This window comes from Astatotilapia calliptera, chromosome 10 (genome assembly GCF_964374335.1).
Source record: "Astatotilapia calliptera chromosome 10, fAstCal68.1, whole genome shotgun sequence".
Taxonomy (NCBI): domain Eukaryota; kingdom Metazoa; phylum Chordata; class Actinopteri; order Cichliformes; family Cichlidae; genus Astatotilapia; species Astatotilapia calliptera.
The window spans coordinates 14,852,668-14,868,208 of record NC_137431.1 but is presented as its reverse complement, the minus strand read 5'-3'; positions in this window follow the sequence as shown (position 1 = coordinate 14,868,208).

Below are 15,541 nucleotides of genomic sequence, written 5' to 3'. Positions count from 1 at the left end.
ATCATTTTCTGCCATTCAGTCAGATGACCTCACAGTTGACACTAGAATACTTTGGTATACAGAGGAGTTCATGGTTGACACAGTGACTACAAGGCACACAGGTCCTGTGGTTGCAAAACAATTCCAAATCATCACTCTTCCACCACCGTGGAGATGTTATGAGATGTTTGTGCTGATATGCTGTGTTTGGTTTTCATCAGACTTGGCACTGTATTATGGTCAAGCATTTCAGAATGCAATTTGGCAAACCTAAGCTGTGCTTTCATGTTCTTTCGCAATCAAAACCATACTTGTTCAGTCTTTTTCTAATTGTACTGTCATGAACTTTAAAGCTAATGGCTTTAGCTGTAGCCTGCTGTAGAGTCTGAGGTGTAGCTCTTGTTTTTTTGTTTTTTAATTTTTACAATTTTTTTTTTTTACAATTTCTCTGACCATTTCATGGTCTGATCCCGAATTTGCTGGAACATTTAGTCCTGGGAACATTGCCATCTGTCTCGAATGTTTTCCACTTGTGAATAATCTTTTTCAATGTAGAATGATGGAGTTCAGATTGTTTGGAAATGGCCTTATGACCCTTCCCAAATTGATGGGCAGTAACAATTGCTTCGCTAAAATCACTGCGGAGATCTTCCCTCCTTGGCATTCTGTTAACACACACTGAATGCTCAGCAGCAAACTGCCAAGACTTGATTTTTATAAAGGTGCTCACACTTGCTGATGATTAATCAAGAGTTAATCAAGAGCTGATTAGAAGCACCTGGATGCTATTTAATCTCTTAATTTCTGTGGAAGATCATTTACTCTGTACCTAGACATACAATATTTCTGCATTTTGGCAACATTTTTGTCAAACAAATAAAGAAATGCTGTTACATGTCATGTTATGTAGTTCATTTCAGAATCAGAATCATATCAGAATCAGAATACTTTATTCATCCCGAGGGAAATTAGGGGTTACAGCAGGCAGCACGCTAATGGCGCATGCGCACTCACAAAGGAACCTTCTGACCAACTTTACACAAACATCACATTGGGCAGACATGTCAGAAGGTAGGCTGATAGGAAAAAAACAACGAAAATACACTACATGAGGTAAGAGGAGGAGAAAAAAAACTCCACTCAGACTGAGCTCCTAGTGGGAGAACAGTTTGATAAAAGAAAAAACACCTCAGCACAAAAGCACATGACTATCAATACACCATAGAAACACGAGACAAGCAACAGAGGCGGGTAAAGGGTAAGAGAGAGCCGGCGTAGACAGCGCATCCGGTCCTGCAGCATCTGTGCTGGTCCAGTTGACTGCTATCATCCCCGGTAGGGCACAAGCATCGAAGGCGTTGGAAAGGGAGGGGGATGAGTGAGTGCTTATCAGTGTAAGTGTGTGTGTGTGCGTGTCCATAGTTTAGCTGAGACAGTGTCCTTCGGCCTATCAGGCTAAGAGCAATCATTCAAAATAATATTACCGCTGTTATGTACAGTGTCATTAGAGGACCACGAATAAATTGTTGCCCTGGGGTCTTTCGGGAGGTAAGTAAAAATTTCAGGTTCTATTTCCTGCTTACGTAATTTTAAGACCTGCTAAGAACTGGAGGTTTACCAAAAATTGAAATCACATGGCCCTTCAACTTGTTTCACAATCCGTCTCAGTAATCATACACATATCACCACTCCTCACAACATCAGAGCATGGTCTGGTTGAAAACGTGGATGGTGTTCTGAGGTCTCTCCATTCCTGGACAGTTTGTGGGACTATTTTAATGTGTTGGAGGCACCGATAAGTAATATCAGAGGTTCTCAGCTGGATTCTTGTCTGATGAATATGAAGACTAGTCAGTGGCTTGAACACCTTCACTGTCCTGGAACTGCCTACATATTCTGGCCACATGAATCCTGGCATTGTCTTGTACCAGCAGGACCCCAGGGCTCACTGACAGTGGATATGAGGATTTAATCCCAGCACCTAGAAACTGTGAGGATATTGCTGGCTAACATGTTGTGGTGTATGTGACCTTCCAAGAATACGAGACCACCACTAGACCTAATGCCAGACAAGAAGGTTTTGGGTTCAAGTCCATTTTTGGGGCCTTTCTGTGTGGAGATGCATATTTTCCCCATGTCTGCATGATTTCTCCCCAGTACTCCTCCCACAGTCCAAAAACATGCATGGATTGAGGTTAAATGGTGCAGGCAGCATAAAGTTTACACACTTTCTCAAGACCATTTCACATCTGTCACACGAGGGCAGTGTGAGCATGGTGGGACCTTGAAGCTCTGATGTTTTCTGGAAAACGTCAGTCAAGCTGTATGGTGCTCGGCTGTGAGCACAGGTCCCACCAAAGGACACCGGGAACTAATTTTACCCTTATGGAGTCTGTTTCAGACAGTTCAGTCTGAAACACGCACACGTGAGGGCCACTGGAGGTCATTTCGTAGGTCTCTGGTGGTGCTAATTCTGTTCCATCTTGCACAAAGGAGCTAAGCTGATGCTCTGCCCAGCTCTCCTCATGTAGTGGCCCGTCTCTTGTATCCTCCACACTCTTGACACTGCACTAGGAGAAACAGCAAACCTTTTTGTGATGGCACATATCCTGGAGGAGTGAGGCTATCTGTGCAACAAGAATGCCGCTCTCATGCTCACAGTATTGACAGAAAAAGCAAAACTAGAGAAAAATCACCCAGGATGGATAAAGAGAGGGGGATGGTCTGTGGCTACTACCTTAAAAAAACAAATAAAAACTTTCCTTTTTGCATGTTGTTCTGTTATTGCCTCTCAAGTGCACCCGCACATTCATTTCCATCAAAGCAAGTGAAATAAAGCCACTATTGTTTCTGCTTTCTACCTGGACAGATCAATATGTCTGAAGTTTGAATCTCTGTGATGATCAAATGTTTTGTATTTTTCATAGCAGCTGATGACATCAAGAAAACCCTGTGGGCTATAATGAGGGACAAGATGTTCTTTTTTAGTAAAGAATGATACACCAACAAAAAAATCACTAAAGACCCTGTCTAAAGAAAAATGTGTTCGATCAATTAATTTAATAAAAAAATTATGACTCCATTTACCTCCCAAAAGACCCCAGGGCAACAATTTATTCGTGGTCCTCTAATGACACTGTACATAACAGCGGTAATATTATTTTGAATGATTGCTCTGCAGGTGAAATGATTAAACAGTCAATTATTATTTGTTCGAAAGGGCAATGCATCATTTTATAAATCTCTTAAGCCATTTAAATAATATTAATAATGTCAAGATCCATAAATATCATCTTGCCAACGCATGCACCGGAGTCATGGCAGTCTGAATAGGACCTTAACTGCGTTACCTCAGCAACTCAGTGCACCGCAGCTGTTATTTTAAACACAGTAACTTATTTTCCGAGCCAGTGCAGCTCTGTAAGGGCTACCTCGTCTTATAGGAAGCTTCGAGGCAGTTTCTTTTTTGTCTAAATAAATAAGGCTGTTTGTAATAGAAATAAAGATAATAAAAAATGAGGTATTTAAACTAATAAAGGCCCATCTCACAACTGTTTTGTAGCAATCACATTGAGTACTGCTGTCCAGGATGCTCATTGGTTTTTAAATACAATTGGGAGAAGTACCACCCTGCTTTCATGTCTGCAATCAAATACTGGATGAAGACATCGCAGCATCATCAGGACTTTTCACTCTATATTTAGCTGTTGGTTGAGACGCCTGTTAGCTCAAGGCTTACAGCTCTGTTGGCCCACAGCTTACTGCTACTTCACACTCAGAACTTCAAATATCCCCACCACCAACCCGGGCTTAACCCTGCTATGAAGTGGATTGATCCCCGATTTCTACAGGGTAGCATCCCCAGAGGATCAGAGTTAAAGCAACTGATGCGAGGGGAAATTAGAACAAAACACTGGGATGTTTGTTGTCCAATCAAATCATTATGATGAGCTCTGTGTTTTCAAATGTGAGCGTGCAATGCCTTTCTTTACTAATATGGACTGAACACTAGAGTTCAGCTTAATCCTAAAAGTCCCTGAGTAGAAGCATACCTTTATGCTTTTCCATCTCTTTTAAATATTTTCATCAAGTCACAGTGAGAGTTTAGGCCATTTGCACAACAGTGGTTTAACCACTAATTTCTCTGCTTAATGATGACCTGATTGCACACCTGAAGGCTTTTTTAAAAATCTTTCTTTCTTTTGTGTCTGCTTTCCCCTGAGAATGACAGGATGATGTTGGTTAGACTTTCTTCTACTACACAGACAGTAACATTATAATGAAAAAAATTAAAGCTTTGATAGAAATCAGGATCAATCTCAGATTAATTTGCTGTGCATCAGTTGTATTGAAGACTTTGATGGGGATATTAATGCCAAGTTCATGCTCCAGTGAATCCTGTCACTGCTCTGTTAAAATCTGCAATTTATTATAGAGAAACAATAGCTACTTATTGCAGCAATATCTAAGTCAGCAGTGAGTTTGAAAAGAGCAGAATCATTATGGTTCTTTCTTGTACCAATAATGAATGTTACTTGATTGCCTGCCCAGCTCCTGTCACTGGCATCTGTGCTCAACCCCGCTTCACTGGTGCAGAGCTGACATAGCTCATCATGTCCTTGTCTGTCAAAATCAGCAGTGTCACTGGCTTTGGGATTTCCACCACGCTGCACACGAGTACTGGCGCAGAATTTTTATCTATACTACTCTTTTTTCCTAATTTAAAATCTAACGATTCACATAATGGTTTAGGTATTACACGGAGACTCACAAAATAAAAATGGAAGCTTTTTCAACTACAAATGCAGTGTGGCTTGCCTCATGCTGAAGCTCAAAAGTTGTAAGTTAGTGGAAATCTAAAGCCACTTTTTCCAAAGACTTAACTAATGACAGAGTTTTGAGCACCATCAATAAATCCATGACCAGCATGCACCCTTGAAATAGTACACCAACTCTGAGCAGCCGCTAAAACCAACATGAAACCTGCCAACTGCCCTTTGATCATAAAGAAAGGTCATTCTTCAAGCGCTAAGATTTTTCTCATGCCATGCTTTGTGCACACGGAGACGAAAAGATGCAGTCTCACGACAGACCTCACACAGGCTGATGCATCAACAGTGGGCAAGGAGGGATCGATAAACTTTCACATGTTCCTCTTTAACATTTGTTACGCTGTAATGAATAAATAGATCTGGTATTTATAAACAGCTCGTATTTCAGTTTGAAATGAAAAGGAACCATTCATCACAGACACAGGGAAAGCACGCAAACTGGCCCTGGTGGGATGATGGATTTGAACCCAGGACTTGCCTGCTGTAAGACAACAGTAGTAGCCAATACACAACTTTACTGCTCAAAAAAAATGAATGGATGGATGGACAGAAAAAAATCCAGGGCTGCAGGAGGGCTGGCGTCTATTGCAGCCCTCCTGCAGGAGGAGAGAAAGGGTACAAACTGAATGGGACGCCAGTGTATTGCAGGGTAAAGTAGACAAGGCAATCATTTCTGCAGCAAAATGATGTTTCACTGCAGTAGTTTAGTTCCTATCTTTAAGTTGAGTGTAGATCTTAGTCCTTGCATTGTTGTTATTAAATACATAAAAGCTTAATATATAGAAATATTATATAAATATTAAACATATATACATCCACACCTTTGTCCCAGTAGAACGTGTGAATGTTTTTTGTGTGTCGTGGTTGTTTTTATGGTGAAACCTTTTCCCCTCTATGTTCTTTCCTTCACAAATACACTGAGTCAGTTGGTTTTGCATGGATAAATTGTACAGTGAGCATAATTCTGGCAGTTGTACGGACCGCATGAAGAAAAGTGTGCCTATTTTTGCCAAGAGGTGGCACTGTCTAACTGGATTCCCAAATTCCCAAATTTTCACTCACTCACTGCAAAACTGTGAGGTTTAATCGTTACGGAAATCACACAAAGGAATGAAAAATACGTTTTATTTTGATTTGAGTTTCCAGGAAAGTGCTGGAGTGAAATTATCTCCCTGTATCATCATTATTCTCCTGCAATTCAGACAGCGACCGTAGCCATCCAAACCCTCCCTTTTCTGAAAGGTAGCTTAAGAGTGGTGTGTTTGAGATGTCTTTTATTACTTGCTTGAATTTTATTAAAAGAACTGAACTGGGATTTGGTATGAGAAATAAATTGTCTCCGCTCCCTCAGGACTCCTTAGGGGGATGAGAAGATGACAGAACAGTTTTAACTATGGGCACAGTAAAGTGAGATTAAAGCCCTCCGCAGGAGTGCCGCGTGATTCTGGTTGCTCGGATTGATACAACGCTTATAGCACATTAAGAAGAAGAAAAAAAACTTGGCAAGGCTGAAGATACGGTGCTCACAAAACAGCAAAATATAATTTCCCTTTTTTTTTTCCCGGTGCAGTGTCTCCAGTAATCTCTACACTCTCTGTTGGACATCCTCTGTCAGACATGTCTCCCTATTTTTTTCCACAGTGCAAAAGCCACTTAAGGAGACTGACAAAGTAATAAAGCAGCACTGCAGTTTACAGGACTGAGCACATGGCTCACTGAGCAGGTTGAAATAGGTGCAGAGACAGTCCGTATAGTCTATTCCTTCTACTCAGCTTTTCCCTGCTTCCACAGTTATGCACACAACCATCTCCGAAGTCTTTTCCCTGCCTTCTTGCCTCGATCCTACTTTACCTAAACATCCAAAACACCTTAGCTGCAGGTATGGGGCAGTGAGGATGATATTTGAAAGGGAATATATGGCAATAATGACTGGTTTGTTAGTTGTTTGTGCACCTTCACATTGAGACTAGTCATTTATTTATCCATATAATACACGCTTATCTAACCTAAAATATACATAATATGCAAGTCTTTTTATTTAGAGCTGAAAAGTACCAATTTTCTATTTGCAAAAAAAAAAAAAAGAATAAATAAAATAAATAAAACAAATAGCCTACTGCCTTCAAAATGTAAAGTTCAAAGAGTTCCAATTAATGTGAAGTTCTTTATGTGTTCCCACTCACGAGCTATGTATTCTTCCCCAGGAAAGAATCTATTACTTATTTCTCACTCCTATTTTTCTTTTCAGCAGGCAGTATATCAAAGGAGATGGTGGAGTAGATTTGTCTCCAGCGGTACAGAAGAGAAATAGGAACTTGAAAATATTATCAGCCAAGAATGTCTGAGGCAAGAAAAGACAACATATTGCTGGGTGAAAAAAAAAAAGGCAACATTTCTACACTTTTGTACATCTGTTACATTTATGTAAGTAAGCGTGAAAAGCGGCTTTACAGACACGCTCAGTCCCTGTGGTTTTGATCTTCAGGGTCGTGTGCAGGACCTTGTGATTGGCCACTGATGATGCTGTTTCACTGGACTGAGAACAGCCAACAGCCATGTCTCATCAGGGCAGCCACCACCTGAGCACTGGGCACTGCACCACATGGATATAGTCACGCACTGGTTTTGCTCTGGGTCTTTTTTTTTCTTTCCACAAGATAGTGAAATGCACACTTTCCAAAGAAAGAAAAAGAGTGCTATTCACTTCATGATACCAAAGCAATTTCAAGGTCTTATTTCTCCCCCCCTTGTTCCGTCTTCAAGTGCCGTGTCATGAACAACTCTCAACAACATTTTTCTATGAAGAAAGTGTTTTGAGTGAGGTCATATGAGGAGATAGCTGGTGTGTGTGTGTGTGTGTGGGGGGGGGGGGGGGGGGGGGGGATGAAAGAAGCATCATGCATAAGATGTGAGACCAAATGCTGCAGTAACTATATCCTCCATGTGAAGGTGTCATGTGATGTATCCCAGCAACATGTCACGCCACGGATAATGGCTGAGACAGATGTGTCATGTCTGTGCACAGCAAGAGAGAGAGGGATATGTTTTGGTTGTGGGATTAATTTGCCTTTTGGGACAGGTGCTGTGAGGGCCAGGAACAGACACAATAACTCTAGTGTTACATGCAACCACCTCTAAAGTCCCTCCCAAGTCCCGCCCCCTTCCCATTTAAACAACTCCACAAGGCCACTGGGAACATGTAACTGACAAAATTCATATGGAAAGTCTCTGTCAGTAATGGGCTTTTACACTGCTGTTATTACATCCTGTAACGTGATACCATTTGTTCTCGTGGTCTGTGAGAAACTCTACTTTAGCTGGTGGCACCGACGTAGCCAGATGGTCTCCACAAATTATACTAAACCAGTCTGAGTCACCCCTGATTTAAACCACACGCTACCTCATTTTTTAACCACATAGAAGAACAACTGTGCTCCTCTTCAGTGAGTAACGGTTTTATATATTCGGGTTTTAATAATTTTACATGAAGGGGTCCTTGGTCAACTCAAGGATTATGTTGTGCAGATGAATCTAGACATGTAATAAGCCCCTCAAATATAATTATCAGCAGATGTAATTCAGAAATGGCAGCACAGAATGTGGATGAGATGATGGGTTGCTGCGCCCAAGGCTATGTATATATACATTATTTAATATTTTATGACGCATGACTTTATACATGAATTCTGATATCAATTCTCTTTCCTCCATAAAACCCAGAAGAAATATTACTAATTTATAATTGGGCTATGCTCTCTCTCTCTCTTCCCTCCGCTAAGTGGCACAGTGCTGATAATTAATAAAAAGAGATCAACAATAATATTATTACTATTAATATGATCACCAGCCCTTTTCTTGCTGGTTAAAAGCTACAAAATTAACAGATTAAATTCTTTTATCTGTTAATTTGAATGTTTAAGTGTTCCTTTTCCACTGCTGAACTAGACACCGATGAGGATCTCAGCTGATAATAAACTTAATGTTCGAACCAGTATGTGAAATCACCAAACATCAGTAAACGAAGGGCTTAAAGTTTTGTTTTTTCATCTCCTCCTGAGGCACTCAGTGCTGTTAGAGATCTGACTTTTCTTGTTTCAGCAGCTGCGTCTTTGACCCCTTCAACCTCACTGCTGGTGTGCCACTCATTAGCGATCCTAAGCTGGACGCTCCCAAACATTGTTCAAATCAACAAGGCTTTCCTCAAAATTTTGGCAAAGCCCCAAATAGACGAGAGTGAGAATTAAACACGAAAGGAAAAACATTTAATATCCAACAAGTGTAAGCAGGACTACTTGCAAACTTTTAGGACTGAAAACCTGCACCAGAGCTTACACTCCGCCATTCCACACAATTTTTCATGTTGACAAGTGACTTTAATTTTAAAGGTGAGGTTATTTGCTTCGTGGTTATGCACTGCTGCTGCCGTTTCTCCCTTTCCTGCCTTTTACAATTTTATTCCCTTGACTGGAAGCACAAACAAAGTCCATTCTTCCTTTGTGGTTCATTCCCATTGTCGTGACCTTTGTATACATCCTACTGGAAGCCGCTGCCTACTTTTGTGAAATGACTCACCTCATGTCCTCAGTTGCAGTCACTGTTAACATACGTAGTCATATTAAGCACCCCAACCCGCCTTTTAAGTTCCCTGGCAAGCCACAGATGACATGTCCCTGTGGACAAAACACTCAAGCTCGCTTCAGCGAATTCTGCTGGGACTGTCTGACCATGTCATGCTACTCCTCGCGGGGACTATTTTAAGTGTATAAAATGGGTTATGTTCACTGCGGCTCAACTGGGACACTTCTGATGAGTTCTTTGGCAACAAGGCGTCAAATTGCACATCGTTGTGCGTGAAGATATGTGCACCGCCGCTGACAGTGAACTGCTCTTTTTTTTAAAGAAGAAGAAGTCCAGAAGTAGCAGCATGGTGTAGACCTCATCAAGGTTCAAGGAGAACAGAAACATCGCAGAGTCCCCATTATGCCACTATTTTATCCCTCAAATTCAGACTGCTGCTGGGGTTTGTAATGTGGGTACATGGTGAGCCACTGAGCTTTTAAAGGCTGAGGAAGTTTTCTTCATTTAGAAATCAAAAGAACACCCATCCCTCTTTCTATCTCTCTCCCACTTTCTTTTTCTCTCTGCGTTTCACACTTTGTTTCATTTTCTTAAATGCACACAGTGGCCTTGAAACAAATTAATTAAAAACTTAGCAGAACAATTGAAAACTGATGTGAATGAGGACAAAAAGAATCATTAAGATGATCAAACAGCTGATTTCACAGACGACGCACTTCTATGTATGTGTGTGTTTTTAAATTTTTTCAAAAAGCATTTGATCTACAACTGCACATAAAGTCTTTTTTATTATTTTGAATGGCATCTTTCATTTATTAAGGGAGTTAAAATTAATTGCAGGTCTTCTTCACAATGATGTGGTTATTAACAAACCTATGCAGTACTATCGGGAAGGGGAAATTTCTATTCTCCTGTTTCTGTTTTCTGCATTTACAATGTGTTATTGTTACTCAAGATGAATCGACAGCACAAGACTGAGCTTTTGTTGTAAATTCTGATTTAATTATTGCTCAATAATGACTTGCAGGGTTTTTTGGTAGGGCATGAGTGAGAGAGAGAGAACTGTATTCATTTTAACATTATGCATGTAGAACTTGTCAGTCAAATGAGCTGAGGTTCTTGTCCATCATCTACATGCTGATTTTTATTTGTTAAAGAGTAAGATTTGATTAATTAAGTTAATAATGCTGATTACCTTGTATCACTGGAGAATGATGCTACGCCTCCAACTTTGGGTTAAAACGCAGTATTATGTACCACATCTACTTGAAATTAGTAAATATATATGTAAGCAGTGGTCCATTTAAATCCATCCATCCATTCGCTTATCCTTTTCAGGGTCACAGGGGGTGCTGGAGCCTATCCCAACTGTCATAGGGTGAGCGGCAGGGTACACCCTGGACAGGTCGCCAGTCTGTCGCAGAGACAGACAACCATTTGCACCCACATTCACACCTATAGGCAATTTGGATCGATCAATTAACCTATCCCCACAAACTGCATGTCTTTTGGACGGTAGGAGGAAGCCAGAGTACCTGGAGGGAACCCACGCAAGCTCCACACAGAAAGATGGTGGAATTGAACTCAAAACCTTCTTGCTGTGCGGCAACAGTGCTAACCACTGTGCTGCCGTCCATTTACATCCCATGGCTTAAAAGACAGGTCTTTGACTCCAGCAAGGAAATACAATGCACTACTGTACTACTGCCAAGTTCATTGTCTTAAATTACAAACAAGTGCTAAAAGTGGCTGTAAGATATGAAGACATGCTGTCATCATTACACAAGCGAAACTCACTGTGTGACCTGCAATCATATGTTGGCTCTCAGTCATCAAAACTAAAAATGTATACTTATTTTGAAACTGATGCTAGCAACATGTTTTGAAACAGTTTGAACAGGGAAACAAAAACCCGAGGAAGTTTTCTAATTCAAAAAAGAAAAAAAAAGAAAAAATCCTAGTAAATCTCAGTTTTTTCTTCTTGCAGCAGCTCCCTTTAGCAGCTGCCACATGGGATTATCTACCTCCGTCTGACCCCATCCCTTGCATCCATCATCAGATCTCTGTATGTCCTCCTTTCCTACATCGTGAATCTTCTCAGTGCTCTTCCTCTTTTTCTCCAGTCTGGCAGCTCCACAGTCAGCATCCTTTGTTTAATATATCCACCATCTCTCCTCTGCTCATGTCCAAACCACCTTTGCCTCTCTATCTTTGTCTTGGAATTACTTAACCTGAGCTGTCCCTCTGATATATTCAGTTCTAGTCCTGTCCCTTCTGCCACTCCCCCCAAAAAATAAAAAATGTTTTTACATCTTCAACTCTGTCACCTCCAGCTCGCCCTCCTGTCTTGGAAGGACAGGGGATTTTTGCCCGAATAAGACCTCAAATCTCACCAGTCATCCTGACTGATTTTGCACTTTCCTAACTTATATTAACCTCTTTCTTTTAAAGACGTTTTATTGTAACTTTGTGCCATCATATTCAAACACACAAATCATAGCAGGTCTCAGTATCTTGTAAACCTTCTCCTTCACTCATGCTGCAATATTTCACAAATCACTGAAACTTGATTCCATCTACTTCACCATGCTTTTGCTCTGTCCTTCACCTGTCTTGTACACTGTCTGTTGCCTTGGATGGTTGACCCCATGTATTTAAACTCAACTGCTTTCAGTATCTCTACACCTTGCTGCTTCACCGTTACACCTGTCTCCCTCCCATTCACACAGATTTATTCTGTCTTGCTCTTCTCTCCTGAGTATACCTCCAAAACTCTCTTCTAGCTGCTCCCTTTCACTACAGATCTCAATGTCATCTGCAAACATCATAGTCCACGGAGACTCCTCCCTGACCTCATCTGTCAACCTGTCCATCACCTGTGCAAAGAAGAAGGGGCCCTGAGCTGATCCCTGATGTAAACCCATCTGTGGCTCCTACCATACAAATCTCCACTTTCTTTCTGTCCTTCATTAATGTCTGGCACCACCTTCACATTCTTCTCTTCAACTCCTGACTTCCTCATGATACAGTTCCTCTCTTGTTACCCTATCATATGCTTTCTCTAGATCATCAAAGACACAGTGCAACTCCTTCTGTCCTGCTCTTTCTTCATCAGTAGTCTCAAAGTAAACATTGCATCTCTCGTGGTTGTTCTCAGCATGTAGCCATACCGCTTCTTGCTGATCGTCAGTTCTCTCTTCAACAACTCGTTGCCATAGCATCATTATGTGGCTCATCAGTTTTATCCTTCTGTAGTTACAGCAGCTCAGCACTTGTTCTTGAAAATCTGTACCAGTACACTTATTCTCCATTTCTCATGGATCTTCTCACTCTGCAAAATTGCGTTAAACAAACTGATTAAAAAGTCCATTGCCCTCCTTAACAGCTCAGTTCCTCCACAGGTATGTCAGGAGCACTCTATATTTTCTTGATAGTTGCCTTCAGTTCCTTCTAACTAATCCTCTGCACTCACTGATTCACTAACTGTCCTCTATCCGACCTCCTCTCTCTCTCATTTTCTTCATTCGTGAGCTCCTCAAAGAATTCCTTCCACCTTCCCAGCACACTCTCTTCCCTTGTTAGTACATTTCCATCTCTATCCTTACCCTGACCTGCTTCAAATCTTTTGCAGTCCAATCTTTCTGCCTGTCCAGTTGATAAAGCCTTTTTTTCCCTTTACTTGAGTGTCCAGCCTCATGTACAACTCACCTTAAGCCTTTGGATTTGCCACCTCTCTATTAGACAGGAGGAACTTCCCAGTACTGTTTACTTTCTTCATCTCCCTGACTATCCCACTTTTTCTTTGCCAGCCTCTTTCCATGAATACTTTCCAGTATTTCCTCATCCCATCACCAAGTCTCCTTGTTCTCTGCCCAAGGACACACCAAACCCCTCCTTGACAACTATGTACACTTTTATATGTTACCCTATGTTCCTCACTCTTCCATAAATGTGTATTCACCACAATCATTTCATCAGTTTTTTCACAGTCCAAAACCATCTGTCCTTCCACATTTCTCTCCTGAACACCATAGTAACCCATCACATCCTCATCACCTCTGTTTACTTGACCTACATATGTCCTCTGAAGTCTATCAATCACCAGTGGTGACCGGACTTCATCCAGCTTACGCCATAGTTCTTTTTCCTACTTTAACTGACACCCAACATGTGAGTCATACACAATCACAACATTCAGCTTCACCCCTTCAATTTCTAGCTTCAGATTCTGCCCGACACGCTCTTCACCTCAGCCTGCCACAAGCCACTATGTAGTCCCCGGCCCAGATAAAGGCGGAGGGTTACATCAAGAAAGGCATCCATGCCAAATCAAACATGCAGATCACCGTTTCACCTGTAACCTAACTGACTCTGAGACCAGGCCATTACTTCATATGGTGTAGGTAACTTGCTCAGCAAAGGCACCATTAATGCTAAATGACGCTTGAATGATGAAGTTTTGGAGCAACGTTTTCCAAAAACACCTTTCTTGCTTCACTAACGCAAAATTAAACCCCATTCTTCATGTATTCTTTTGTAAAGGACACCAAATACTGAAACTTTAAGCCCTGCCTTTCTGAAGCCCAGACTTGTCACCCACTGAAATCCTGCTGCACAGTGTGAAATGAAGGACCAAGACAGTTGAGCAGCTATCAGGCAAGAATGGGAAAACAGTTTGCCTTCAAATCTACAGCAATAGGTCTCCTCAGTTCCCAAACACATGCAGAGTGTTATTTTAAAAAGAAAAGGTGATGCAACACAGTGGTAAACATGCCCCTATCACAACGTTTTTGAAACATGCATTAAATTGAAACTGAGCACTTTTTTAAGCAATTCGTTTTCTCATTTTCAATTAATATTGGCAATTCGCAGTTAAGTACAAATTATATGAAAATACTTACATTTTGTTTATAATTGACTATTTTGGAGGAAACTCGGTTATGTTATGTAACTTTTCTTTGATGCATCTGACTTCACTGCTTTTCTTTGACTGTGGAACAGAGAACTACATAACCCGAAGGAATAATTACATTAATCACACTCACCATGTCACCCTCATGAAGTTTTAACATCTGATGTAATTATTATTTTTTCAACTTGGGAGGTTTGGCATTGCAAGTAATTATAGAAAGTGGCAAAAGAGAGGAGAAAGGAATACTGGGCTGGATCTCTGATGCCTCGCGGAAGCTGCATTTGATCTGCTCTAGCACCACGATACCAGATCCTTAGAAACCCACTGAGCTAGGCAGAGACTCGTGATACAGTCAATTAATGTTACAATACTCTAAATGTCAAAAGTGTAAAATCCAAAACATAGTGTCTCATTTTTTATTTCGCTTGTGTCAGAAAGCAGAGGTACTCTAAAGGACAATTCTTGAGTCAGCTCTTGATTAAATAGATCTATGGATCAATTTTTCATCCTAAAACCTCTTTTTCAAATGACTAGAGGCAATTACTTCAGAGTTTGTCAAAGGTCTCCTCTCTCTTCCCTCTCTCTGTCTCTCGCTCCTTTGCTTTCTCTTTGCTTGCATCACTCACATCTGCCTTTGTAGAGTGCATAAGTAAAAAGACGGCACTAATAAAAGAGCAGCCATCCAGAGCTGACTGATTGAATTAATAAGCAACATAATCATGGCTGATCTGTAAAGTTATCTACAAGCCAAAGCATTAGGGGAGTTCGGTGTAGCACACTGGAGTGCGTCTGGCTGCCTGTCACATCTCTGCATCTGCTTTCTGCTGCTGTCAATCGTACCCTCGCCTAATTGCTTGAGATAGAGGATTGCAAATGGTCTTAAAGAGCTCCCTCTCTATTTAATTTGCATCCAATAAAAAGTTTGAGATGCCTGGCTTGTTTATGCCTGTCTGCTTTGAATGTTTACTTCTGTGGAATCAAAATAAACAACAATTTCGAGGACCATAGATTTCTGAAGCCGAGTTGCTCTTGCAGTTATTGTTTGAGAAGGTTTACTTTTGGCTGTCATCAAACGGCAGAATTCCGTATTTGACGACTGGCTCGCGTCGCCATTAGAGAAGCTTTTTGTCCGTGTGTCATTTGCGTGGCATCTGAAGCATCCAAGCCAGGAGAATAGTGTGCTTCATCAGTGATTTGAATTCAAATTCATGGCTTCGAGGCTCTGAGTTAACAGTGGCTT